This window comes from Microcaecilia unicolor, chromosome 11, assembly GCF_901765095.1.
Source record: "Microcaecilia unicolor chromosome 11, aMicUni1.1, whole genome shotgun sequence".
Classification (NCBI taxonomy): domain Eukaryota; kingdom Metazoa; phylum Chordata; class Amphibia; order Gymnophiona; family Siphonopidae; genus Microcaecilia; species Microcaecilia unicolor.
The window spans coordinates 168,421,520-168,447,694 of NC_044041.1; the positions used below are offsets into that span (position 1 = coordinate 168,421,520).

General features: G+C 44.0%; 1 protein-coding gene across 1 annotated transcript in view; it reads left to right on the plus strand.

Annotated features, from left to right (window-relative positions):
- Positions 1-22,773: 22,773 nt before the first annotated feature.
- The window catches only part of PRX (periaxin), a 130,747-nt gene continuing 127,345 nt past the window's right edge, over positions 22,774-26,175 (plus strand). The window contains exon 1 of the mRNA XM_030220092.1: positions 22,774-22,969. The gene's annotated coding sequence lies outside the window, so the exon portion shown is untranslated. The remainder of the gene's footprint in view (positions 22,970-26,175) is intronic.

Below are 26,175 nucleotides of genomic sequence, written 5' to 3' on the forward strand. Positions count from 1 at the left end.
TGTCAAGGGGATTTGATGGAACTATGCGTCTTGATGCATTCACATGATCCTCCTCTTCCTTAGTTGACTTGAACTGTGGTACAATGTGACATTAAAAATGTAGAACATTCCCCTGCACATTCCCTGAAAATTCTTGTGGGGTTTCCTGGGCTTTACAAGCAGATAGCCTGGTGCTGTGTGGCAACAGCACCTATTTTGCTGTCAACAGAGAATCTTTGTTAGAGGTAAGTAACTGTTTTCATTGGCCAGGAAGCACTGAAATTCTTTTTCCTTTGGCTGGTTTGCTGTATTCAGGACAATAGAGGGATTCCCTGTGGAATGCTAATGGGGCTTGTGTGTATTTGCTGGTGCAAGGGCTTTAATCCTGGCTTTTACTCATTAGGTCAGTGTTCTTCAATGCAAGGCCAGTGGTGTCCCCTGGAGACATCTGGTGTGGCCCCCATAGTCATTTTGGGATATGTCTTTTTTTTTTTGTTTTGTTTTTTGCTACTCCTAGCCTTCATACCCAAGCTTGTGATAGAAAGAGGGAAGTGGCTGGGCGGAGGAGCCATGGACTTGAAGGACAAGGCATTTCTCAATAGAAGAAAATGCATTTGGAAATACTCAACTCCTTGAGGACATCCCCAATGAAAAGTCTGAAGGACGTGCTGGACGGTATGGATACCATTGACATTTCACTGGTCAGCAGTGTTGCAGCCTCACATGGGAAGATAGTTGGTGGCTTTCCCTCAGCTCATTTGGATCCAGATTGGCCCCAAGTAAATAAAAAAAAAATTAATGAAGACCACTGCCTGAGGTGGAGATTTTGTCGTCTCTTTGCGATCGAAGCCCTTGACTGAAATGAGTGGAGAGAAGCAAGAGCTGGGAAATACTTTACACGGCTTTCTTTAAAACCATACACAAAACACTATACACATCCCCGCAAGCTAGAATAACGGTCAATGATAATTGCTCGGAGGCTTTTGAAATACAAAGAGGAACTAGGCAAGGGTGTCCCCTATCGCCACTTCTTTTTGCTTTATACTTAGACCCCCTGATTAGAGATATTGTGGATATGCCGGCCATAAGAGGAGTGGTGTTGGGGAAACAGGAATTCAAATTGGCTGCCTTTGCAGATGATTTATTAGTTATACTTACAAACCCAGAAGAGTCCTTACAAGCATTACTGGAAGTGTTTAAAGAATTTGGAACCTATTCTGGGTTCAAACTAAATCTGGAGAAATCAGAAGCATTGGTTAGTAATATACAGAATACAGCGACTTGGCAGGGAACGTTTCCATTGAGAAGAGCAACTAAATCGTTTCGATACTTGGGTATACAGTTGACGCCAGATGTGGTAGAATTATACTCACTTAACATTAAGATGCTGTTGACTCAGACTAGACACCAACTCGCAAGTTGGAGTCAGTTGCAGTTGTCGCTGATGGGTAGAATATGCCTAATTCGTATGGTGATCCTACCTAGATGGTTGTATGTTATGCAGACCATACCAATATGTATAATGGGTAAAGATCTGAAAACATTCACTAAGATGGTAATGCAATTTTGCTGGGCCAATAAGAAAGCTAAGATGAAACAACAGTTCATGATGGGTAACTGGCAACAGGGAGGGCTGGGATTACCAGACTTGAAGTTATACAATATGGCTTGTTTAATGCGACATGTGAGGGACTGGATATTTGGAACGACATGGTATACACCATTAGCGTTAGAACAGGAATACTTTGGTCCGTGGCGATTGGAATCCCTGATACAATTAGAAACGCCGCAGATCCCGGAGATACACAGGAATAACTTACTACTAAAATCGCTTAGGAGAGCGTGGCAATTCTTGGGGAACAGATTGAAGATGGGGAGAGGAGTAACAGAATTATTAACAATTAGAGGAAACCCAACCTTTACAGCAGGTATAGAAAACCCAGTTTTTCAGCGATGGGCAGAGAGAGGTTTGGAATGTCTGGAAGACGTACTAGATGAAAGTGGGAAAATTAAATCTTTAGATCAACTGTTGGGTGCAGATACAATTCAATGGGGTGACACATTTGCGCACTGCCAACTGAAGCATTTTATTCAGTCACTAGATCAAGGCCGATTGGAACAGAAACAGGGATTGAAGCCTCCCACCACCGGCTCTGGCACAGACCATATAAGTCTGCCCAGCACTATCCCTGCCTCCCACCGCCGGCTAAGCTTCTGGGGATCCCTTCCTTCTGAGGAGGATTCCTTTATGTTTATCCCACGCATGTTTGAATTCCGTTACCATTTTCCTCTCCACCACCTCCAGCGGGAGGGCATTCCAAGCATCCACCACTCTCTCCGTGAAAAAATACTTCCTGACATTTTTCTTGAGTCTGCCCCCCTTCAATCTCATTTCATGTCCTCTTGTTCTACCGCCTTCCCCTCTCCGGAAAAGGTTCATTTGCAGATTAATACCTTTCAAATATTTGAATGTCTGTATCATATCACCCCTGTTTCTCCTTTCCTCCAGGGTATACATGTTCAGGTCCGCAAGTCTCTCATACGTCTTGTAACGCAAATCCCATACCATTCTCGTAGCTTTCCTTTGCACCCCTTCCATTTTTTTCACATCCTTCACAAGATACAGCCTCCAAAACTAAACACAGTACTCCAGGTGGGACCTCACCAATGTCTTATACAGGGGTATTAAAACCTCTTTTCTTCTGCTGGTCACACCTCTCTCTATACAGCCTAGCAATCTTCTAGCTACGGCCACCACCTTGTCACACTGTTTCGTCGCCCCAGAACATGAGAGAAAACTCTATAATGAACAGGAAAGGGCAGCCTAAAGTGAAAGGACTACCCGAACTCTGCCGTCTTCCCTGCCAGTGCTGGCCTGACAACACCCAATTAATGAAAAACAAGCTCCCAACAGAAGCTTAAGAAAACACTAGGCCCTGCTTTAGAGTAAACTAAATTGTGCCAGCACATATTTAGTGTACAGCTGTATTTGTCCAGTAGCACTATAGAAACAATAAGGGAAGGGAAATGGGACTTGATATACCGCCTTTCGGAGTTTTTTGCAGCTACATTCAAAGCGGTTTACATATATTCAGGTACTTATTTTGTACCAGGGGCAATGGAGGGTTAAGTGACTTGCCCAGAGTCACAAGGAGCTGCAGTGGGAATTGAACTCAGTTCCCCAGGATCAAAGTCCACTGCACTAACCACTAGGCTACTCCTCCACTCATTCCACCAATAAGAGCCAACCTCGTCAGTGATGTCACAATGGCTTAATTGCCCGATACTTGGCTCACTTCTGATATTGTGATGTCATAAGGGAAAGGGGGAAAGGGAAATGGGACTTGATATACTGCCTTTCTGAGGTTTTTGCAACTACATTCAAAGCGGTTTACATATATTCAGGTACTTATTTTGTACCAGGGGCAATGGAGGGTTAAGTGACTTGCCCAGAGTTGCAAGGAGCTGCAGTGGGAATTGAACTCAGTTCCCCAGGATCAAAGTCCACTGCACTAACCACTAGGCTACTCCTCCACTCATTCCACCAATAAGAGCCAACCTCGTCAGTGATGTCACAATGGCTTAATTGCCCGATACTTGGCTCACTTCTGATATTGTGATGTCATAAGGGAAAGGGGGAAAGGGAAATGGGACTTGATATACTGCCTTTCTGAGGTTTTTGCAACTACATTCAAAGCAGTTTACATATATTCAGGTACTTATTTTGTACCAGGGGCAATGGAGGGTTAAGTGACTTGCCCAGAGTCACAAGGAGCTGCAGTGGGAATTGAACTCAGTTCCCCAGGATCAAAGTCCACTGCACTAACACTAGGCTACTCCTCCAAAAGGAGCAGATCAAATGGATAAGCAAGTGTGCACTAACCTTGTAGTGTAAAATGTGTTCAAAAGTAAATTGGAGGGTAACCATAGAGGTAATGTAGTCTGAAGATGGATCCAAATAGGCACGATATACCAAAAACGAGGGGGAGGGGGAAGGTTAAGTTAAAATATGGAATGTTTCCTAAATATAAACTAGATAGCAACAGACAAGAGTATACTACATGCCATATATGAAAAATGTATGGGTGTGCCTTTAATCCCCTGAAAGAGCTGCCTTGTACTTGCTGCTCTCTGCACCCAGGCCATTTCCTATACCAGTTCCTGCCTTTGACTGGCTGCCACCTAACATGAAGGTTAAAACAAGAGGCAGAGTCCAGTCACCAGCCCTACAGTGTTTCCTGCCTCTGCAGGCACATACCTTGCCAAGGTGTCCTGGGTCTGCTGGCCCCTCTAGGATTGTGGGTGTGCTCAGCGTACTCTTGGCAGGCCTCCTCTCTTGCATTGATTCGCATATGCCTGACCCAGCAACCTCTTGAGCATAGCACAAAATGGTGCTGCAACTTTTTCAACTCAATGGGCCACCCATTCATGGCTACAATGCTCACAGCCTCTTCTGCCTTGCACCGGACCCGGAGTGCCGCGGGCTTGTACCTTTGTGATCACTTCTGGGTCATGGGTGCATGACTGCCTTTCCAACACCACCTCAGTAGCTCAGCCCTTTGACAGGAAGAAGGACCCGAGCAGAGTCAATGCGTTAACGTGATAATCTGGGTCCTGGCACAAAGGAGCAGGACACCAATCGGTGTCTATGGATCTCCCTCCGCAACATCCCTGTGAGTTTGCTGCGATGCACGGTTTGGGAAGCGCTGCTATAAATGATCTTTTTTATTCACTTTGTTCATTTGCAGTTCTGTAAATACCTGACCCCCGCTCCCCACACACAATTTTCAGCGTTTAATTAAATCTGTAATTATTTCCTATTAGGAGTTATTTTGATCACATGTCACCTGCTCTTCTTAATTAAAAACACCATGGTGCAGCCACTCTGGCCTCTGGAGCTCTTTTTTCTAGCCTACTATATTTTTCCTTCCTATGGTCAAAGCTGGTCTATGAATGATGTCTTGTTCCCTACTGCCATATATATATATACACTGCAGAGCTGTTAGTTTTCTAGGCCCTACTGGTGAAGAAGAGGTTGGATGGGAGGATACCCCCAACTATTTTCCTGCCTCTCAATAGGGAGGTAGGGTTGACAGCTTCTGCCCAATCTAGAAATATGACCCCCTGCAGAGTTTCAAATCGCTGAAAAGGCCAGCCGTGTTTCAGTAAACTCAGTGGGGGACTCCCACCCCAGCCCTCTTACTGAGATAAAATGAGCTATGTTAGCCCTTATAAAAAGTCAAGCACCCCCAGTTATAGTATTTGCTTTAATTCAAAATTAGCTTTAGTCAATTCAAATCAATTCTTGTATACCACTAAAATCCCCTTTCCAGGTTTCAGTGCGCTTTACATTCTAGGTGAGACAAAAGCAAATAGTGTTAGTGTGAGGTATGAGAAACATTAGAGACCATTGGTGTAATGCATGAAAGGATAATGGATGATACAAGGAGGTAGAAGTCATGCTGGATTGTTGTGAAGCAGTCTTTTGAGAAGAGCAGTGGCGTAGGAAGGGGGGGGCGGTCCGCCCCTGGTGCACGCCGCTGGGGGGTGTCGGCTCCACGCTGGTGCACTGCCCTCTCTGCCCCGGAACAGGTTACTTCCTGTTCCGGGACAGAGCAGTGAACCAGCGCGGAGCCGACACACTCCAGCAATGTGCAGTCGGGGCGGATCGGCCCTCCCGCCCGTTCCTCGCCGCAGGTATGCGCTCCGGGGGGGGGGGGGGGTGCGCTCCAGCGGGAGGAGGGTGCGCCGTGCTGCACTCGGGGGGGGGGGGGGGTGCGCAGCGGCAACCCGCCCCGGGTGTCAGCTCCCCTCGCTATGGCTCTGGAAAAGAGAGAGGTTTTTAGCCTCTTCCTGAAGTTGATGTAGCTGTTTTCTGTTCTGTTGGGAATAGGTAGAGAGTTCCATATTGTGACTTGAAGAACGGGGAATAGAGAGCTGAAAATCTTGGACCTAATTTGGATGATCTTGTTTGTGAAATGATCAGCTAGGTCTTGGGCAGTGGGACGTGTTTTCTGTGAATGTTCATCCTTATTAGTGGAAGCTAGTGTTTTAACTAAGGAGAAATTGTTTTTGTTGTTAAGATCATCTTGACCTATTAGGCTGCTATAGTATTAGTGTTTTGAGTCTGCTACTTTCTTTTTGGAGCATCGGAAGGCTGACTTCCATTTGGATTTATCAGTAGTATCTTTGTTCTTTCTCCATTGCTTTTCAAGGCGTCGACATTCCTTTTTTAGGATGGATAGTTCCTCTCTATACTATGGCAAATTTCTGGATGTCTTGACCTTTTTAGTGGTAAATGGAGTCATTTTGTCTAGTATGGCTTTCACCTTGGTGTCCTAGTGAGATTTGATCGAACCATGTGTAAGAGATGCAGTAGTGAGGGAATCTGTTAGCTCAGACCAGAAAAAGTGTCCTCATTGATTTTACATCTGGTGGAGATGAGTTTGGATGACTTATGTCTGGTTAAGCTTGACATACAGTTGGAAGTGGTCAGACCATGGTACTGGCTTCCATTTGAATGAACTATTCAAGCTATCTTGCTACACCATATTCCTGGAATAAACTTCCTGACCTGGTCCGTCAAGCTCCATCCTCTGGCCTATTCAAATCTAGGCCAAAGGCCCACCTTTTTGATGCTGCTTTTAACTCCTAACCCTTACTCACTTGTTCAATACCCTTATTTTATCATCCCCACCTTAGTAATTCCCTTATCCTCTTATTTGTCCTGTTTGTCTGTCCTAATTAGATTGTAAGCTCTGTCAAGCAGGGACTGACTCTTTATGTTCAAGTGTACAGCGCTGCGTACGTCTAGTAGCGCTATAGAAATGATAAGTAGTAGTAGTAGTACTATTAGGATAGGAAGTCATGAAGTCTAACATGTGGCTTTTTTCATCAGTTGCTAGGATTATATATATTTATGCTAGTATTATATCTTTACAGTTTTCTAAATCCTCCATACTGAGCATATAAGTAGCCCCTATCATTAACTGTCATTTGTTTCTTTATGTATGAGTGAGCTCTTCAGCCAGACTGCATGCTACTTTGTTTAAATTCTGGGTGTAGGGTTGTGTCAGTATCCTTGAAAAGAGAGGTGGGTTACAAAACACGATTGGCATCCTTAATGGGCATGCTGGTCTGGCTAGCAGGTGCTGATAACAGAGTAATTGGAGTGCGGTGGGAGGCATGTCACATGGCTGCTGCTGCTGCTGCACTAGAATTTGGAAAACATTCCCCTTTCCCTCTGCATACAGTATAAACAGCTAGTGGGTTCTCTCTTGGCCTTTGGAGGAGGTTATATTTTTTTACACTAGCCCTGAGTGTGGCTGTGGAATTAATGTTTTTTTGCTAATGATTTTGCTTAGCCTTCTGAAGGACTCCCCGGGAAGCTGAGGTTGGTCTGGAAGAAGTTCAGCCAGTCTATGCATGGAATGGCAATGATTATACACTCACTGGCTTCCTAGGCATGCTTTGAGCCCTTGCAGAGGATAAAGCCTCTGCATTCAAGTGTATGAAAACCTAAATCTAACATAGGCACTGCACTGATAGGCAGGTGGCCCAAGTTGCTGTGTGCATGTTACAAGTTAAGGTAGTAGTGATATCCCTTCATTATCCTTTTTATTTTAAGCAACTTGCGGTTTCACATTGCAGAATCCAGAGGAATTGGAGAGAATCTAGGGTTTTGCATTCAAGGATCTCTACCTTTTATTTAAGGTGTATGTGCCCTGCAACTGCCTAGGGCAGCAGCATTTAGCAGGTGCTGGCGCATCAGGAGAGCATAATCAAATCTCACTTTACTTAACCCAGTGTCAGTTCTATGTTTCCCCTACTACCACCACCGCCACTGCATCTCTTCCTAGCTGGTACTGCCTGGTCCCTCTGAGGTAGATCCCCCCCCCCCCCCCATTCTGGCAGCATACAGGGCATTTTGCCTGCACAGAGATGCTTCTCATGTGGGTCAGCAGGGGCCTCCTCCAGAGCCCTTATCTGGTAACTCTGCTAAACGACATCACGTGGATTTGGAAGAGGAGGACCTTGTGGAGGCTGCCTCCTCTCCTTCCACAAAGGATCTGGATTGGGCTGCGGAGGGCTTGATGGGTCTAGAACCAGCTTCAGCAGAGGAACCATGTATGAAGGATTTGCCCCTGGGTGAGGACTCCTTGGTTGTCTGGAATTTCTACCGGGAAGAGCTGCAGGAGTTTGAAGATGCCCCTGAGGAGGCTCCTTTGACAGTAGATCCTCTCTTGAAGGGAATCTAGAGGTCCTCCAAGTCATTCCCAATGCACTAGGATCTTAGGGATAACATTCAGACCCAGTGGAATGTTCCAGATGCTCCCTTTCATTTGGCCCAATTCCAGATCAGGATTGGGAACCCTTGCGTCATTTGATAGTGGATGCTGTGGTCTCTGCGGTGATTAAGAAGAATACTGTCTTGGTGGATGGGAGTATGGCTCTGAAGGATCCCCAGGACAGTTGCATGAAGCCTTGTTGAAATAGAGCTTTGATGTAGTGGCATTGACGGTCCAGGCGGATATTTGTGGAGGTTTGGTTGCTTGTACATGCAGGACGTCAGAGTCAGACTCAGAAAGAAGAAACCCAAACGAACGAAGGAAGACAACTTCGGCTGGCGGGGGTTAGGGTCCCCCGCCAGCAAAGGATGGCGATGGCAGGTTGGTGGTGAGATGGGGGGTTGCGAGGGTCATCGGTAGGGGGGTCCAGGGCCAAATCTACAGCAGCCCTGGCTCCCATGGCCCCATAGCAGATACGCCCCTGCTCTGGACACAATGAAGGAGCCTGCTCAATAATGAAGGTTCTCAGCACCCACAGAACTGGCACCTATAAAAATAAAACTTGATAGATAAAACAAACACAAGAGTAGGAGGAGAATTATGAAAGAACAAAGAAAAGGAACTAAAGTTACACAGAAGGGCACAATAGATAAAATATAAAAGTTATGCATTAGAGATGCCAGGCCAAGCTGCAACATCACATTTCCCTTTCTTTGATCTTATACCAGGCATGGAGGCTGTTCAAAAATACCATCCTGGAAGCCCAGGCCAAATATACTCCATGTATTAAAAAAGGAGGAAGGAAGACTAAACGACAGCCGGCATGGTTAAAAAGTGAGGTGAAGGAAGCTATTAGAGCTAAAAGACAATCCTTCAGAATATGGAAGAAGGATCTGATGGAAAATAACAGGAAACAGCATAAGGAATGGCAAGTCAAATGCAAAGCACTGATAAGGAAGGCAAAGAGAAACTTTGAAAAGAAGATTATGTTGGAGGCAAAAACACATAGTAAAAAATCTTTTTCAGGTATATTAAAAGCAAGAAGTCAACAAAAGAATTGGTTGGACTGCTAGATGACTGAAGGGTAAAAGGGGCACTCAGGGAAGACAAGGCCATAGTGGAGAGATTAAATGAATTATTTGCTTCAGTCTTCACCGAGGAAGATGTGGAAGAGATACTAGTGCCAGAAATGGTATTTAGTGCTGAAGAGTTAGAGAAATGGAATCAAATCTCTGTAAACCTGGAAGATGTAATGGGGCACTTTGACAAATTGAAGAGTAGTAAACCGCCTGGACCGGATGGTATATATACCAGCGTATTGATAGAATTGAAAAATAAACTTGCAGAACTATTGTTAGTAATATGTAATTTATCTTTAAAATCAAGCAAGGTACCAGAAGATTGGAGGGTGGTCAATGTAATGCCAATTTTTAAAAAGAGTTCCAGAGGTGATCTGTGAAATTACAGACTGGTGAGCCTGACGTTGGTGCCAGGCAAAATGTTAGAGACTATTATAAAGAACAAGATTATAGAGCATATGCATAAGCATGGATTAATGAGACAAAGAGGCAGATTTTCAGAGCATTTAGGCTTATAAAGTTCCATAATATCCTGTGGGACTCTGTAAGTCTAAGTGCTTTGAAAATACACCTCAAAGCCAACATGAATTTCGTGAAGGGAAATCTTGCCTCATCAATCTACTACATTTCTTTGAAGGGGTGAACAAACATATGGATAAAGGTGAGCCGGTCGATATTGTGTATCTGGATTTTCAAAAGGCACTTGACAAAGTACCTCATAAAAGACTCCAGAGGAAATTAGAAAGTCATGGAGGTAGTGTGTTCTATTGTAGATTAAAAACTGGTTAAAAGATATAAAACAGAGAGTAGGGTTAAATGGTCAGTATTCTCAATGGAGAAGGGTAGACAGTGGTGTTCCATAGCGGTCTGTACTGGGACCACTGCTTTTTAACATATTTATAAATGATCTGGATATGGGAATAACTAGTGAAGTAATTAAATTTGCTGACGACACAAAGTTATTAAAAGTTGTTAAATCGCAAGAGGATTATGAAAAATTGCAAGAGGACCTAACGAGACTGGGAGACAGAACATCCAAATGGCAGATGACGTTTAATGTGAGCAAGTACAAAGTGATGCATGTGGGAAAGAGGAACTCGACTTATAGCTACATGATGCAAGGTTCCACGTTAGGCGTCACCGACCAGGAAAGGATCTAGGTGCCATTGTTGATGATACGTTGAAACCCTCTGTCTCAGTGTGCAGTAGCAGCAAAGAAAGCAAATAGAATTCTAGGTATTATTAGGAAAGGCATGGAAAACAAACATGAGGAAGTTACAATGCCCTTGTATTGCTCTATGGTGCGACTGCACCTTGAATAATGTGTGCAATTCTGGTTGCTGCATCTCACAAAGACAGGGCCGTGCCTAGGGTCTCTGGCGCCCCCCTGCAGCCTATCAGTTGGCGCCCCCCCTGCAGACTATCAGTTGGCGGCGGTGGCGGCGTCCCCCCCCCCCCCCCCCGTGAAAATGATCGCTCACCACTTGCCACACTGACAAGAATTGTCAGCAATATTCTTAGAAACAAATTGCTATACATTGCAAAATAAGATAGCAGATGTAAATTCTCAAAGTGGACATATTCCAAACACTAAAATGAAAATAAAATGATTTTTTTTCTACCTTTGTTGTCTGGTGACTTTCTTTTTCTGATCATGCTGGCCCAGTATCTGATTCTGCTGCTATCTGTCCTCTTAACTCCGTTTCCAGGGCTTCCTTTCCATTTATTTCTTTCCTTTCCTCCTTTCTTCTTCATTTCTGGTCCTCAGCTTCTGCCTATTTTCTTCATCCATGTGCAGTTTTTCTCCTCTCTTCCTTTTCCCTCATTTCATCTCCTTCATCTCTCTTCCCTCCCCTCTATGTCCAGCAATTTCTCTTCTCTCCCTGAGCCCTGCCCTCCCAATCCATGCCCATCCATGCTCCTCTGTCACCTGCCCCCTCCATTCATCCCTATCCAGCAATTCCCCTCTCTCCCTGAGCCCTGCCCTGCAATCCATATCCACCCATGCCCATCTGTCCCCTCCATTCATCCCTATCCAGCAATTCCCCTCTCTCCCTGAGCCCTGCCCTCCCAATCCATGCCCATCCATGCTCCTCTGTCACCTGCCCCCTCCATTCATCCCTATCCAGCAATTCCCCTCTCTCCCTGAGCCCTGCCCTGCAATCCATATCCACCCATGCCCATCTGTCCCCTCCATTCATCCCTATCCAGCAATTCCCCTCTCTCCCTGAGCCCTGCCCTCCCAATCCATGCCCATCCATGCTCCTCTGTCCCCTGCCCCCTCCATTCATCCCTTTCCAGCAATTCCCCTCTCTCCCTGAGCCCTGCCATCCCAATCCATGCCCATCCATGCTCCTCTGTCCCCTGCCCCCTCCATTCATCCCTTTCCAGCAATTCCCCTCTCTCCCTGAGCCCTGCCCTCCCAATCCATGCCCATCCATGCTCCTCTGTCCCCTGCCCCCTCCATTCATCCCTTTCCAGCAATTCCCCTCTCTCCCTGAGCCCTGCCCTCCCAATCCATGCTCATCCATGCTCCTCTGTCCCCTGCCCCCTCCATTAATCCCTATCCAGCAATTCCCCTCTCTCCCTTCCATGACCCCCCCTCGCATCCATGCTCCTCTCTCTCCTCTCGCTCCCATGTCCCAGCCTGGCCCGCCCTCTTCTCTCCCCCCCCCCCTTCGCATCCATGCTCTCGTTTCTCCCCTGCCCTCCCACTCCCATTGTTCAACTGCTCGCCCTCTTCTCTCCCCCCAACAACACTTTTCTTTTTTTTTCTTTTTAAATTTACCTCCGTGGCGGTTCCGGCAGCGCAGCATCAGGGAAGGAGGCGGCGCTCCCGACGTCTAGCCTTCCCTTCGCTGTGTTCCGCCTTCTTCTGACGTCATCCTTGATGTCAGAAGAAGGCGGAACACAGCGAAGGGAAGGCTAGACGTCGGGAGTGCCGCCTCCTTCCCTGACGCTGCGCTGCCGGAACCGCCACCACGGAGGTAAATTTAAAAAGAAAAGAAACGGGATGTTGCGGGAGGGCGAGCGAGGTGAGCATGGTGTGGCGGCGCCCCCCAGAGGGAAGCGCCCCCCTGCCATGCTTACCTCGCTTACCGTGTTAGCACGGCCCTGCAGAAAGATATAGTGGAATTAGAAAAGATACAGAGAAGGGTGACGAAAATGATAAAGGGGATGGAACAACTTCCCTATGAGGAAAGGCTAAAGCAGTTAGGGCTCTTTAGCATAGAGAAAAGACAGCTGAGGAGAGATATAACAGAAATATATAAAACTAGTAAAAAAGCCCCGTTTCTGATGCAAATGAAACGGGGGCTAGCAAGGTTTTCTTCTGTGTGCATGTGGGAGTGTGTGTGTCCCTGCCCTCTGCCCTCTCTCCCTTTCCCTGTGCTGTCTGTCCTCTCTGTCCCCTCCCCCCTCGGAGTCGAGTCCTTCAGTGTTAAGTTTCCTGCTGTGCTGTGTTTGTGTTACAGAGATAGTGAGGGCTTCTGCCCTCTCTCCCCTCCCCCCTCTGAGTCCTTCACTGTTACAGAGAGAGCGATTTGATTTCGTGCTTTGCTGTGTTTTCCTTCACTGTTTGTGTTACAGAGAGAGCGAGGGCGGGGCAGATACTCATGGGGAAACCGGATATTTCTCCCCCTTCACACTTCCGACTGGAGGCTTCATTTAGAACGTTGGTGGTGCCTTTTATATATAGAGATAATGAGTGGAGTGGAATGGGTAGACGTGAATCACTTGTTTACTCTTTCCAAAAATAGTAGGTCCAGGGGGCACACAATGAAGCTACAAAGTAGTAAATTTAAAACAAATCAGAGAAAATATTTCTTCATTCAACATGTAATTAAATGCTTGAATTCATTGCCAGAGAATGTGGTTAAAGCGATTAGCTTAGCGGGGTTTAAAAAGTGTTTGGATATCTTCCTAAAAGAAAAGTTCATAAGCCATTATTAAGATGGACTTTGGAAAATCCACTGCTTATTTCTAGGATAAGCAGCATAAAATGTATTGTACTGCTTTGGGATGTTGCCAGGTACTTGTGACCTGAATTGGCCACTGTTGGAAACAGGATACTGGGCTTGATGAACCTTTGGTCTGTCCTAGTATGGCACCGCTTCTGTTCTTATGTTCCTAGGGCCTCCTTCCCATTTTTTCTCACTCTGCTTTTCTTTTCTTCCTCTCCTACCTCTCTCTGATACAGACCTTTTATCTCTTTTTTTTTTTGTTCTCCCATTTCTCTATTTTTCCTTTCCATCCATTCACATTTTACCCCTCCTCCTCCTCTTCATCTCTCACTCTCTAGTCCTCGGTCTTCCCTTTACACCTCTCATTTACCTACCATCTTTCACACTTCTACCTTTCATTCCCTTACCAACTGTCAGTGGCGTAGCTACGGGTGGGCCAGGGCCCACCCACTTAGGGCTCAGGCCCACCCAACAGTAGCACACATTTAGTGGTGGCTGGTGGGGATCCCAAGTTCCACCAGCTGAAGATTTCCCCCTGATGATAATGAAAATGCTATTCTCCACGATACTGGCACCTGTGCATGCTCAGTTTTCAGCGCATCCCTGCTGCAGACTGCTAAGGCGGAAAGAAACATTTTCCCGCCATCTGAGATACTTTTTTGGTGGTGGTGATGGGGGGAGAGCACTTGGTGCCCACCCACTTCTTGCCTAGGCCCACCCAAAATCTGTTGTCTGGCTACGCCTCTGCCAACTGTGCTCCATCCTGGCCTCCAGCTATTTTCTTCTGTCTCTTATTCCCTAACCAACTTCCTATTACCTTTCTTTCACCTTCTTCCCCATGTCCACTCTCTCAACCCAACCTTCACAACCTGTCTCTCTCTACTGCCTATCAACCCCTCTAGGCCTTCATAGCATCTCTCTACCTTTCTTCATCCTTCTCTGTCCAGTCTCACCCTACCAGCTCATCTGACATGGCATAGACAGAGCCAGAGAAAGAGGCAAGGTGATGGGAGCATAAAATGCTAGCTCTCATGGTTACAGAGGGCAGAACCAGTGCTTCCTAAACCAGGCCTATTTGCAGACCATGCTGATGCTTCCTCCTTCCGTTCGGCTGCACATGGTTCAATACACTCTTAGAACCATGAGAGCTCCATAATCTGTGTGGTTGAAACATCACACTGGATCTCCATGCAGAAGAAGAAAACATCTTCACAGACAACAAAGGAGACAAGATGAGGTGGAATGTAGATAAGAATAACCATACTGGGGCGGTCTTATGGTCTATCTAGCTCAGTACAAGTTCCAAGGAGTAGCAGATGACACATGACGTCAAGTGATTAAAGAGAATGCAAATCCTTTATTTAAAGCACCAAAGTTGACCTATCTAGCTCAGTACCATTTTATTTATTTATATAACAGTTTATACATTGCTCTGGAGCTCATTTTCAAAAGAGAAAAACGACCAAAAAGTGGCATAAATCTGCATTTGGACGTTTTTCTCACAAAAAAAAACGTCCAAATCGGTATTTGCAAAACCAATTTTTAGACATTTTTCTATGAAGTCCATCAGAAGTGCATTCAAATCACAAGGGGGCATGTGAGGGGCGTGTTAAGGGTGGGATCTGGGTGTAGCTAAGACTTAGGACGTTTTTCAGCCATAACGGAACGAAAAAAAAGTCCAGGACTAAAACTAAGACATTTTGAGCTAGACCTGTTTTTATAATCAGTAAGGCACAAAAAGGTGCCTTAAATGACCACTGGAGGGAATCAGGGACAACCTCTCCTTATTCCCCCAGGGGTCACTAACCCCCTCCCCCCCCCCAAAAAAAAATGTGATTTAAAACATTACTTGCCAGCCTCTATGTTAGCCTCAGATATTATACTCAGGTCCATTAGAACAGAGTGCAGGTCCATGGAGTAGTCCAGTGGTGGGTGCAATGCACTGCAGACAGGTGGATCCAGGCTTATACCCCCCCCCCCCCCGTAGCTGTTACACTTGTGGAGGAAACTGTGAGCCCTCCAAAACTCACCAGAAACCCACTGTACCCACATATAGGTGCCCCCTTCACCTGTAAGGGCTATGGTAGTGGTGTACAGTTGGGGGTAGTGGGCTTTGGGTGGGTTTGGGGGGGGGGGCTCAGGAGACAAGGGAGCAATGGTGAGATGTGTACCTGGTGAGTGCCCCCTAAGGTGCTCTATTGCTTTTCTGGGATGTCTGGGGGACCAGTCTACTAAAAATGCTGGCTTCTTCTACATCCTAATGGCTTGATTTTGTGCACTTTGCATTTGGACTTTTTTTTTTCAAAATGGGTCAAAAGACAAAACATCCAAATCACAAAACCTTGTTCAAAACAGTATTTTTGAAAAAAAAAAATAGATTTTTTTCTTTTTTTGACCTCCTTTCCTATTCAGATTTTGGGCGTTTTTTTGCAAAACGTCCAAAGTCAGACTTAGACGTCATATCGAAAATTCCCATCTGTTTCAGATTCTAGGCAGTTTACAAAATATCACATATAAAATCCTTCTTATAATCCCAGAAATCCAGCAATAACTGGACCCACTATCTCTGATGACATGTAAAAAGCTCTCCAAATTAGTTAGCTTTGCTAACTAGAAAAGCCTTTAGTTGTTTTTAGAATTGTAAATAATTTCTTAAAAGGAGCACCACAAAAGTGGAGGACCGTGAAACACTACGTGCGTGAAGACCAAGAAAGAAAGTAGAGTAGCCACCACAGCGCTTCCAAAAGAAAAACAGGATGACTTTATTCCTGGTGTTTCGGCAAAGTGCCTGCCTCAGGGGTCTGTTCAAAAGGTCTCAATGGGATAGTGCTTATATGGACCAAATAAAACGAACTGTCTTCATGAAGCAGTGTTTTTGCTTATACTCTAGTCATTTGATTCCGCATCTCTGTGCTTTAGTTACTGTGTCTATAGACTGCGCATTTTATTTTGTCCATATAAAGGAGAAGCAGGGTGATATGATACAGACATTCAAATATTTGAAAGGTATTAATCCGCAAACGAACCTTTTCCGGAGATGGGAAGGTGGTAGAACGAGAGGACATGAAATGAGATTGAAGGGGGGCAGACTCAAGAAAAATGTCAGGAAGTATTTCTTCACAGAGAGAGTAGTAGATGCTTGGAATGCTCTCCTGCGGGAGGTGGTGAAAATGAAAACGGTAACGGAATTCAAACATGCGTGGGATAAGCATAAAGGAATCCTGTGCAGAAGGAATGGATCCTCAGGAGCTTAGTCAAGATCGGGAGGTGGGGCTGGTGGTTGGGAGGCGGGGATAGTGCTGGGCAGACTTATACGGTCTGTGCCCTGAAGAACACAGGTACAAATCAAAGTAGGGTATACACAAAAATTAGCACATATGAGTTATCTTGTTGGGCAGACTGGATGGACCGTGCAGGTCTTTTTCTGCCATCATCTACTATGTTACTATGTAAGTAATATCCCATTGAGACCTTTTGAAGGGAGGCACTTTGTCGAAACACAGTGCCATGTCGGGTCCCATAAAGAATAAAGTCTTCATTTCTTATTTAGTCATCCTCCTGTGTTTCTTTTAAATAATTTCTTCAACTACAGATCTTCTCTGTAAGCCGATTCCAACATCATGCTTCCAACAGTGGCCAATGCAGGTCATAATTACCTGGCATAATCTGAAATAGTAGCAAAATTCTATGCTACCAAACTCAGGGACAGCACTGGCTTTCCCTATTTCTATCTCAATAGCAGACTATGAACTTTTCCAAAACTTAAACCCAGACATGCTAACTGCTGTTACCATGTCCTCTGGTAATGAATTCCAGAGCTTAACTATTGGTTGAGTGAAAAAATAATTTCTTCTATTTATTTTAAAAGTATTACCATGTAACTTGAGTGTCCCCTAATCTCAGCACTTTTTCATGTTTAACCTTTTTATACCACTCAGAATTTTGTAGACCTCTAGCAGATTCCCCCCCCCCCCCCCCCAACCTCAGCTGCCTCTTTCCAAGCTGAAGAGCCCTAACCTCTTAAGCCTTTCCTCATATTAAAGGAATTCCATAGCCTGTATCATTTTGGTTGCCCTTCTTTGATCTGCTATATCCTTATTGAGATACAGTGACCAGAACTGAACACAATACTCAAGGTGAAATCACACCATGGAGTGATACAAGCATTATAGTATTGTTTGTCTTATTTTGTATCCCTTTCCTAAGAATTCCTAGCATTCTATTTGCTTTTTTGGCTGCTGCTGCCGCCGTACACTGGGCAGAAGATTTCAGCATAATGACTATGATGATACCAAGATCTTTTTCTTGAATGCTGACTCCTAAGTTGGAATCTAACATCAGGTAACTATGATTTACATTATTTTCCCCAATGTGCATCACTCTGCATTTGTCCACATTAAACTCCATCTGCCTTGTGGATACCAGTTCTTCCTGCAATTTATCACAGACCACATGCATTTTAACAACTTTGTATCCATACATTGTGTTATCTCTTGTTTGCGTCTGTTCTTGTGTTACACATTGTTCCATTTATTGTAAGCTGCACTGAACCTGCTATCGAGCGGGAAAGAGCGGGGTATAAATGCTACAAATAAATAAATAGTTATTTATCATCTGAAAATGTAATCACCTAGCTAATTATTCTCATTTCTAGATCATTTACAAAATATTAAATAGCATCAGTCCCAGTACAGATCCCTGTGGCACTCCACTATTCACCCCTCCTCTACTGGGAGCAATGGCCATTTAACCCTACTTTCTGTTTTCTATCCATTAACCAGTTTCTAATCCACAGCAGAACATTGCCTCCTTGATTTCCCCAGGAGTATCTCATGAGGGACTGTCAAAAGCTTTCTGAAAATCCAGATACACTACATCAAGCTGCTCACCTTTATCCAAGTGTTTCTTCATGACTTCAAAGAAACGAAGCAAATTGGTGAAGCAAGACTTCCCTTGGCTGAATCCACATTGACTCTGTCCCAGTAAACTATGTTTTTCTATGTGTTCAGTAATTTTATCCTTTGTAATAGATTCCACTATTTTGCCTTGCACTGAAGTCAGGTTTACTAGTCTGTAATTTTCCAGATTACCCTAGAACCCTGGTTAAAAATCTGAATTACATTGGCCATCTTCCAATCTTCAAGTACTACAGCTGATTTTAACGAAAGGTTACAGATCATTAACAGGAGATCAACAATTTCATGTTTGAGTTCTTTCAGTATTTTGGGGTGTATACCATCCGGTTCAGGTCATTTACTATTTGTCCATTTGCTTCAGCACATCTTTCAGTACCTTCATATTGTCATCCTTGAGAGGTACATCTCTTACATGCAGTAAAGACTGAAGCAAATATATCTCATGCATATTCATTAAACATATTTGGGGCATGCGCTGAAGCTACAAAGTAGTAAATTTAAAACGAATCGGAGAAAAGATTTCTTAACTCAACGTGTAATTAAACTCTGGAATTCGTTGCCAGAGATTGTGGTAAAGGTGGTTAGCTTAGCAGAGTTTTAAAAAGGTTTGGATGGCTTCTTAAAGGAAAAGTCCATATACCAGTGTTAAATCGGACTTGGGGAAAATCCACTATTTCTGGGAGAAGCAGTATAAATTGTACTCTTTTGGGATCTTGCCAGGTATTTGTGACCTGAATTGGCCACTGTTGGAAACAGGATGCTGGGCTTGATGGACCTTTGGTCTGTCCCAGTATGGCAATACTTTTGTACTTATGAAAACCAAACTGGCTTGGGGTTCCTCAAGAACTGGGTTGAGTAAGACTGATAAGGGGATAGATGCGGGGCTGGTGTTTGGGTGGTGGGGCTAGTTCTGGGCAAGACTTCTACGGTCTGTGTCCTGAAAATGGCAGATACAAATCAAGGTAAGGTATGCACAAGAAGTAGCACATATGAGTTTATCTTGTTGGGCAGACTAGATGGACCGTGCAGGTCTTTTTCTGCCATCATCTACTATGTTACTATGATGCCCATCATTTTTATCACTATTACTACAAAAATATCACTGGCTTCCGATTTCTTAACATTGGTTCTTACATTCAAAACCCATAAGGTCAGCCTATCTCATTAGCTCTCATCCCTTCCTATACCTTATTCGCCTGCCCACCTTCTCTACTCAATCAACAACCATCGTTTAGTTTTACTAGGTCCTAAACTCGCTGGTCTCGATTCCGCTGGTGGTGCTGCTTTCTTTTTCGCAACCCCTTTTCATTGGAACTCCCTCTCGCATCTTCATCTCCCCTGCCCTCCTTTTTCATGTTGTGCTCCCTCCTCTTCCTTTCCTTCTTGTTCTTTCTGTATGAGTGATGTATAGCTTTCCTGTCATATTTTAAGTAGAGGAGTGTGGTAGCCGTGTTAGTCCACTCTTAAGGTTATCAACAGAAATCAAACAAAATAAAACATGGAAAAGAAAATAAGATGATACCTTTTTTATTGGACATAACTTAATACATTTCTTGATTAGCTTTTGAAGGTTGCCCTTCTTCGTCAGATCGGAAATAAGCAAATGTTGGTAGATGACAGTATATATAAGTGAAAACATTCAAGCATTACTATGACAGTCTGACAGGGTGGGAGGGTGGGGGTGGGTAGGAGGTATGCATGGGGACATCAAAGCATATCATTGATATTCTAACAGGATGGGTGTGGATAGGTGAGGGGTGGGGTTTATAATGGGCTAGGAACCCCAGATCCTTGTTAAGTCCTTTCTGTTGGGTGTTAAAATATTCAATCATTCTGACTTCAAAGGCCTTACGTTCTTGTATGGTTTTAAAGTTACCTTTCAGGATTCTCACTGTGAAATCACTGGTACAGTGTCCTGGTCCTGTAAAATGCTGACCAACAGGTGTGGGAACCCTACTGGCACCAGTATTGTTCATGTGATGTCTTGAACTTTCAACACTGTTTCTGAAATATCTGATAAATTGGATGCTATTGTCAAGCATTTCTAAAAGTGATGCCTTGGTTTTCTTACTTTCTATTTCTATCCCTTTGCAGTATCTCCCTACTATACGATGCACTCCTATTCCCATACAGCGAACAGTTAAAATTCTCAGAGTAACGCTTGATGATAAACTTACTTTAAGTGATGTGTACCTCCATTATCAAAAATCATTTTTGCCCAACAAATTCACTCAGCTAGATCCTCTTTTGATGCTTCATCCCTTCACTTGCTGATTCATTCTTTAGTTGAACTTGTTTAGACAACTGCAATTCACTTATGCATGGTATCCATACCAACTAAGGCAGATTCAATTAATACAGAATACAGCTGTTAAATTAAAGACCCAGGCAAACCCATTAAGGGGAGGCCGCACACAAATGGGCTGAAGGCTAGTGAAGACTCGAAGGGGGGGGGGGGGAGGTTGGGTCTGTGAGGGGGCATGAATGCAGCCAAATAGCATAGCAACAAGGGGAAGAAAGGGTTAAAGAAAATAGGGAGGAGTTCAAAGGAGGAGTAAAAGCAACGGAGAAATCGAGGGTAGGTGGCAGTTGGAGAGAGGAGAGCTTACGGAGAACTATGCTGACCCAGCCCACCCACCCTATGGCCAGAGCGTCAGTTATACATTGCTAGCGCCGGGTACACAGCATCTTGGCAGATAACAGTTATAAGTTTGATGTTAAATATTTGGATTAAAGTTGAAATGTAATTAAAGAAATATATGCCCGCTTGTTAGTGGAGATATGACAGAAAGAATGGTGACACAGCTTGTCTCCTGGCTTGGATGGTTGGGAGGCCCAGAACATCTCCTCAGTACAGCTCCTCAGTACCTTTCCGCTCTCATCTCTCCCTACACTCCTCCCCATGAACTCTGTTCGCTGGGTAAATATCTCCTGTCGTCCCCCTTCTCCCCCACTGCTAACTCCAGGCTCTGTTCCTTCTATCTCGCTGCTCCCTATGTCTGGAATAGACTCCCTGAGCTGGTACGTCAGGCTCAGTCTCAGTCTTCAAATCTAGGCTTAAAGCCCACCTCTTTGCTACTGCTTTCGACTCCTAATCATGACTCTCTTACTCAGTACCCTCACTTATCACCACCACTGCAATTTCCCCACCCCTAGCTGTCTGTTTGTCTGTCCAATTTAGATTGTAAGCTCTGTTGAGCAGGGACTGTCTCTTCATGCTCATTTGTACAGCGCTGCATAAATCTAGTAGCGCTATAGAAATGTTTAGTAGTAGTAGTAGTATGTAAATTGAATTTTGTCTTAAGCATCTGGCCTGTTCCTCCAATATAGCATCCTTCGTTACATTTTTTACACTGAATGATATATACCACATTGGAAGATGAGCAAGTGAAAGATCCCTTTATGTTGAATATCTTTCCTTTGTGGATGACTTTGGGGTCCTGTGAAATATTTTGGCAGGGAAGTGTGCCCTTCTGTTCCTTTTCAGTCTGTGATGGAAGTTTACTTCTGATTAGCTTGTGTTTTAAGTTGGGTGGCTGTCGGAAGGCCAGTACTGGTGGGGATGGGAATATCTCTTTCAGTAATTCATCCTCCTGGAGTATAGGTTGTAGATCTCTTATGATTTTCCTCAGTTTTTCCAGCTCCGGATTGTATGTCACTACAAGGGGGATTCTGTCTGTGGATTTTTTCTCCTTGTACTGTAGCAGATTCTCCCTGGGTGTTTTGAGGGAGGAGGCAATATTCTTGGAGATTATTTTGGGGTTGTAGCCTTTCTGTTTGAAGGATGCAGTCAGGCTTTTAAGGTGTCTGTCTCTGTCCCCTGGGGGTGGTATCTTGTGGCTTGGCTGTCATATTTTGTAGTTCTTTACCTTTTTCAAATTGTTTGTTCTATTGTAAACCCCCGAATACTGCTAGCCAGCCTAGTCGGTATAGCAAATCTCAATAAACTATAACAGGAATTTAGAGAGATGGTAAGAGTGATTTGAAAAAGATGTAGGTGCAGTCAGAAAAGGTGCAAGCCACTGATCTTAGCTAGCTGTGTGGTAAGCAAGTTCTGCTGCAGTTTGTGCAGCCTATGTTAAAAAGTGGCCATTTCCAGGCGAATGATGTGTGAGCTTTCAAAAGCCGGCACGATTATTTATCTGTTATCGGTCTAAAACCCAGTCACTTTAAGCACCAATTGCCACATAAGTAACGGAATCTCAATAAGAAGCTCAGGAGGTATTCTTCCTCTAGCCATTGGTTGCAGACAGATGCTATCAAACGTCACTCTATCGTGTTTGACAGCAACGCAGGAAAGGCATATCCTATTCCCTCTTTTGCGGCGCGTGACAAAGGATAAACATGTCACAGCCCGAACCCCTTGCACGCTTCCCCAGGCGCTGCTCCTTTAAATCCGATGCTGCCACTGTAAATAATACTGTCGCGGTGCCATAAGAGGACGCAGTTCCAGAAGAAAAAGGGAAAGCGCTCTCCGTTCTGTGACGTCAGGCGCTCTGCGGCCAATAGGCAGATAGCTGCAGCTCCCTCCGGCTCTGCTGGAAGTGGCTGGCCGCTAGTGCTCTGCTCTCTTGTTCCAGATGGGCTCCTGAGTTGCAGCTTGCCAGGCTGTGTAACTTTCACAGCGTTATTTTCAAGTTTATAGACCCCCCCCCCCCCCCCAAAAAAAAAAAAAAGGGCTCAGCCTGAGCTGAAGTTTTGCGCAAGTATCGGAAAGGGCCAGAAGACCAGCTGCTGAGATTTCGGTAAGGAGGAGAGTTCTGGCTCCTATTGCACTTTTGCTAAAGTTTGTGCATGCACTACTCTCTAAGCAGACCGCCTTCCTTACACACCCCTCTCGGGGATCTGAGATTGAGCAGGGCTTCTGGCCCCTAGGCAATGTTTTGACGTTCCTGTTCCTTTCCTCATGCCACAGGGACATAGCGGAAAACAGTCAGGATTATAAAGAGAGTATCTCTACCTGTGTTTTATATTCAAAATATGAACACAAAACTCCCATCATACGGGGAAAAAAAAACATAGAAACATCTTTGGGAATAATTCTTATTCCCAGCGCCATGTGATACAGTGAGATAGAAACATTTGGAGAAGGGATATAAACGTCTAGAGATGGGCTTTTTTTCCTGCCCGGAGGCGGAGAGTATGACACATTGAGATGAAAGGAATGCAACAACATCTGGGGATTGTCTCCGTTCTCTGAATGCGAGATACAGTGAAATAGAATAATAACACCTGGGTATTGTCTTCATGCCCTGTAGGATGTGATATAATGAGACAGAAAGAATACATCAGTGGATAGTGTTTAAGGACATCAGATAGATCATGCAGGGTCAGACCAAAGGTGGGTTGAGCACAGCAACTTGTCTCTAAAAGGGACCAATCCAGGTGCCTAGAAGTACCCAGAAACTTTATTCCCTGCTGCTCACTCCCGTGGATAAGCAGTGACTTTTCTAGGAATGTGTCCAAACCCCTTTCAAATCCAGCTGTGCTAGACATTTTTACCACATCCTCCAGCAGTAAAATCCACAGTTTGTTTATTTATTGAGTGAAACAGATACTTTCTCTGGTTTGTTTTGAACTGCTACTTGTTAAGTTTCATGGGCTGCCCCCTTAGTCCTATTTGATAAGATAAATAACGTTCTTGTTCCACCCGACCTTGGATTTTATAAACCTCTATGGCATTCCCTTTCATTTTTCTCTAGACTGAAGAGCCCTAACCAGTTTTGCCTGTTTATTCCTGGCATGGTGTGATAAATGAGATGGAAGTGTCTGGGGATGGTCTTTATCCCTGCAATGTGCATCTAGTTGTTGTTATTGTTGTTGTCCCCCCCTCCCCTGCTGTTTCTGACTGTTTTGGAACAGTGGAACACTAGTGCAGGAACTTGTCATATTTAGACTGTAATTCCATTTATCTTGATATTTTGGAAAGATTACGTTATAGGTTACAGATCTTGCAAAACACGGCAACCGAATTAATAGTCAGAACACATAACATTTGACCATTCTGTTCCTTATTGACTATATACTGGTGATCAATAAAACTAGGATAACATTAAACATTTTGTTTTACGTTTAAAGTCTTAAATAGCTTAGCACCTGGTGGTATGGTATCCTTGTTCTCTTTTCCATCTTTACCGAAAGTTTGACTTTCTATTTTCTGAAAGTTAAGGGTGTACTTTTCAAATGTAATATAATTAAGTCTTTTGTCTTTATACTAATCTATGAATGGAATAATCTTCCAACAACCTTAAGAAGGCAGTCTGAAGGTATTTTAATTTTCATTGTGAACTGAAAACTTATTTATTCAGTATGTATTTTGAAAATGACAAATGATTTATTTATTGATATTATTCTTTGCTAATATAGGGGTAATTCTTTACAGATCGCTGAAAATTAAGTACCAGGATGTTGCATGCTAAATGCAAATTATATAACAGCAATTTTGCCTTTATAAAATACTACCATAAGTCCACATTTACGCACCTAACTTTAGGCATGACACAACGCCATGTCAAAGGCTGGTGTAAATTCTCACGCCTAAATGCTCTCAGTAATGCACAGGATTCTATAACCTTAGTAACATAGTAGATGATGGCAGATAAAGACCTGTACGGTCCATCCAGTCTGCCCAACAGGATAAACTCATTACATATGGTATGTGATACTTCATATGTAGACCTGTAGAGCTTTTAGTTCCAGTTTTGAATGATTGTTTTTTTTTAAAGCGCATTCATCTGTTTTGACTACCTCATTTATGGTGTTCCATTCATTGGTTTACACAACAAACAGACTCCTGAAGCAGGCGTTTTTCACTGAAACACGGCTCAGTGTCAAGTCTTTTTTAATTTTCATTTAATAAAACACTTTATTACTCGTACCCACGGTGTCTTGGGAGTGCCGTGTTGATCTCGCTACTTTTTGCTGTTTTTCTATTTTTATCCATGTAGCGGATCCAGTTTCTCCACTTTTTGTTGGTTTTTGTTTTCTCTTGATTTGTCCTTGCCATTTTTAGCGCATAGACCATAGAAGTCTGCCCAGCACTGTCCTTATTCTAAAATTTCTGAAGTTAACTTCAAAGCCCCTAAAAGCTTCACTCCAGCCCATGTAGTGGCATAGTAGATGACAGCAGATAAAGACCTGTACGGTCCATCCAGTCTGTCCAGTCTTAATGCAAAAGTGCTGGGCATGCCTCTGACCTGCCCATTCCCCTCCCACATCCCATAGAATTTGCATGCTAAGGTTATCGAATTCTCACTGACTGCAAATTAGTGCCAATTGAATTGATACAAATTATGACCAATAATGAGTTGTAAGTGCCATTCTAGCAGCTAATTTGTCAAGCTGCAAGTGTATTGTAGATATTCCAGTACCTGCACACACAGTTTTGCACACTAAGGGCTAGAAACAGTAAATGCTGGAGTGGAGGAGTAGCCTAGTGGTTAGAGCACTGGTCTTGCAATCCAGAGATGGCTGGTTCAAATCCCACCATTGCTCCTTGTGATCTTGGCCAAGTCACTTAACCCTCCATTGCCTCAGGTACAAACTTAGATTATGAGCCCTCCTGGGACAGAGAACTATCCAGAGTACCTGACTGTAACTCACCTTGAGCTACTACTGAAAAAGGTGTGAGCAAAATCTAAATAAATATTCTATAACAGGCACTCACACCTATTATAGAATAGCACTGAGTGCCAATTTTGACATCCAAATTTGGGCATAATCTCTGGTATTCTATAACTCTGCACACACATTGTAAAAATGCCCCTAACCCACCCATGCACCTCCCATGGCCACACCCCCTTTTGGGCTTGTGCACTATGGGACTTGGGCGCAGATTGTTATAGAATGGCACGTAGCAAGATGTGCGCAGATTCAAATTTGTGCCAATTAGCACCCAATTATTAGCACAAATTTATTTATTTATTTATTTGTTGCATTTGTATCCCACATT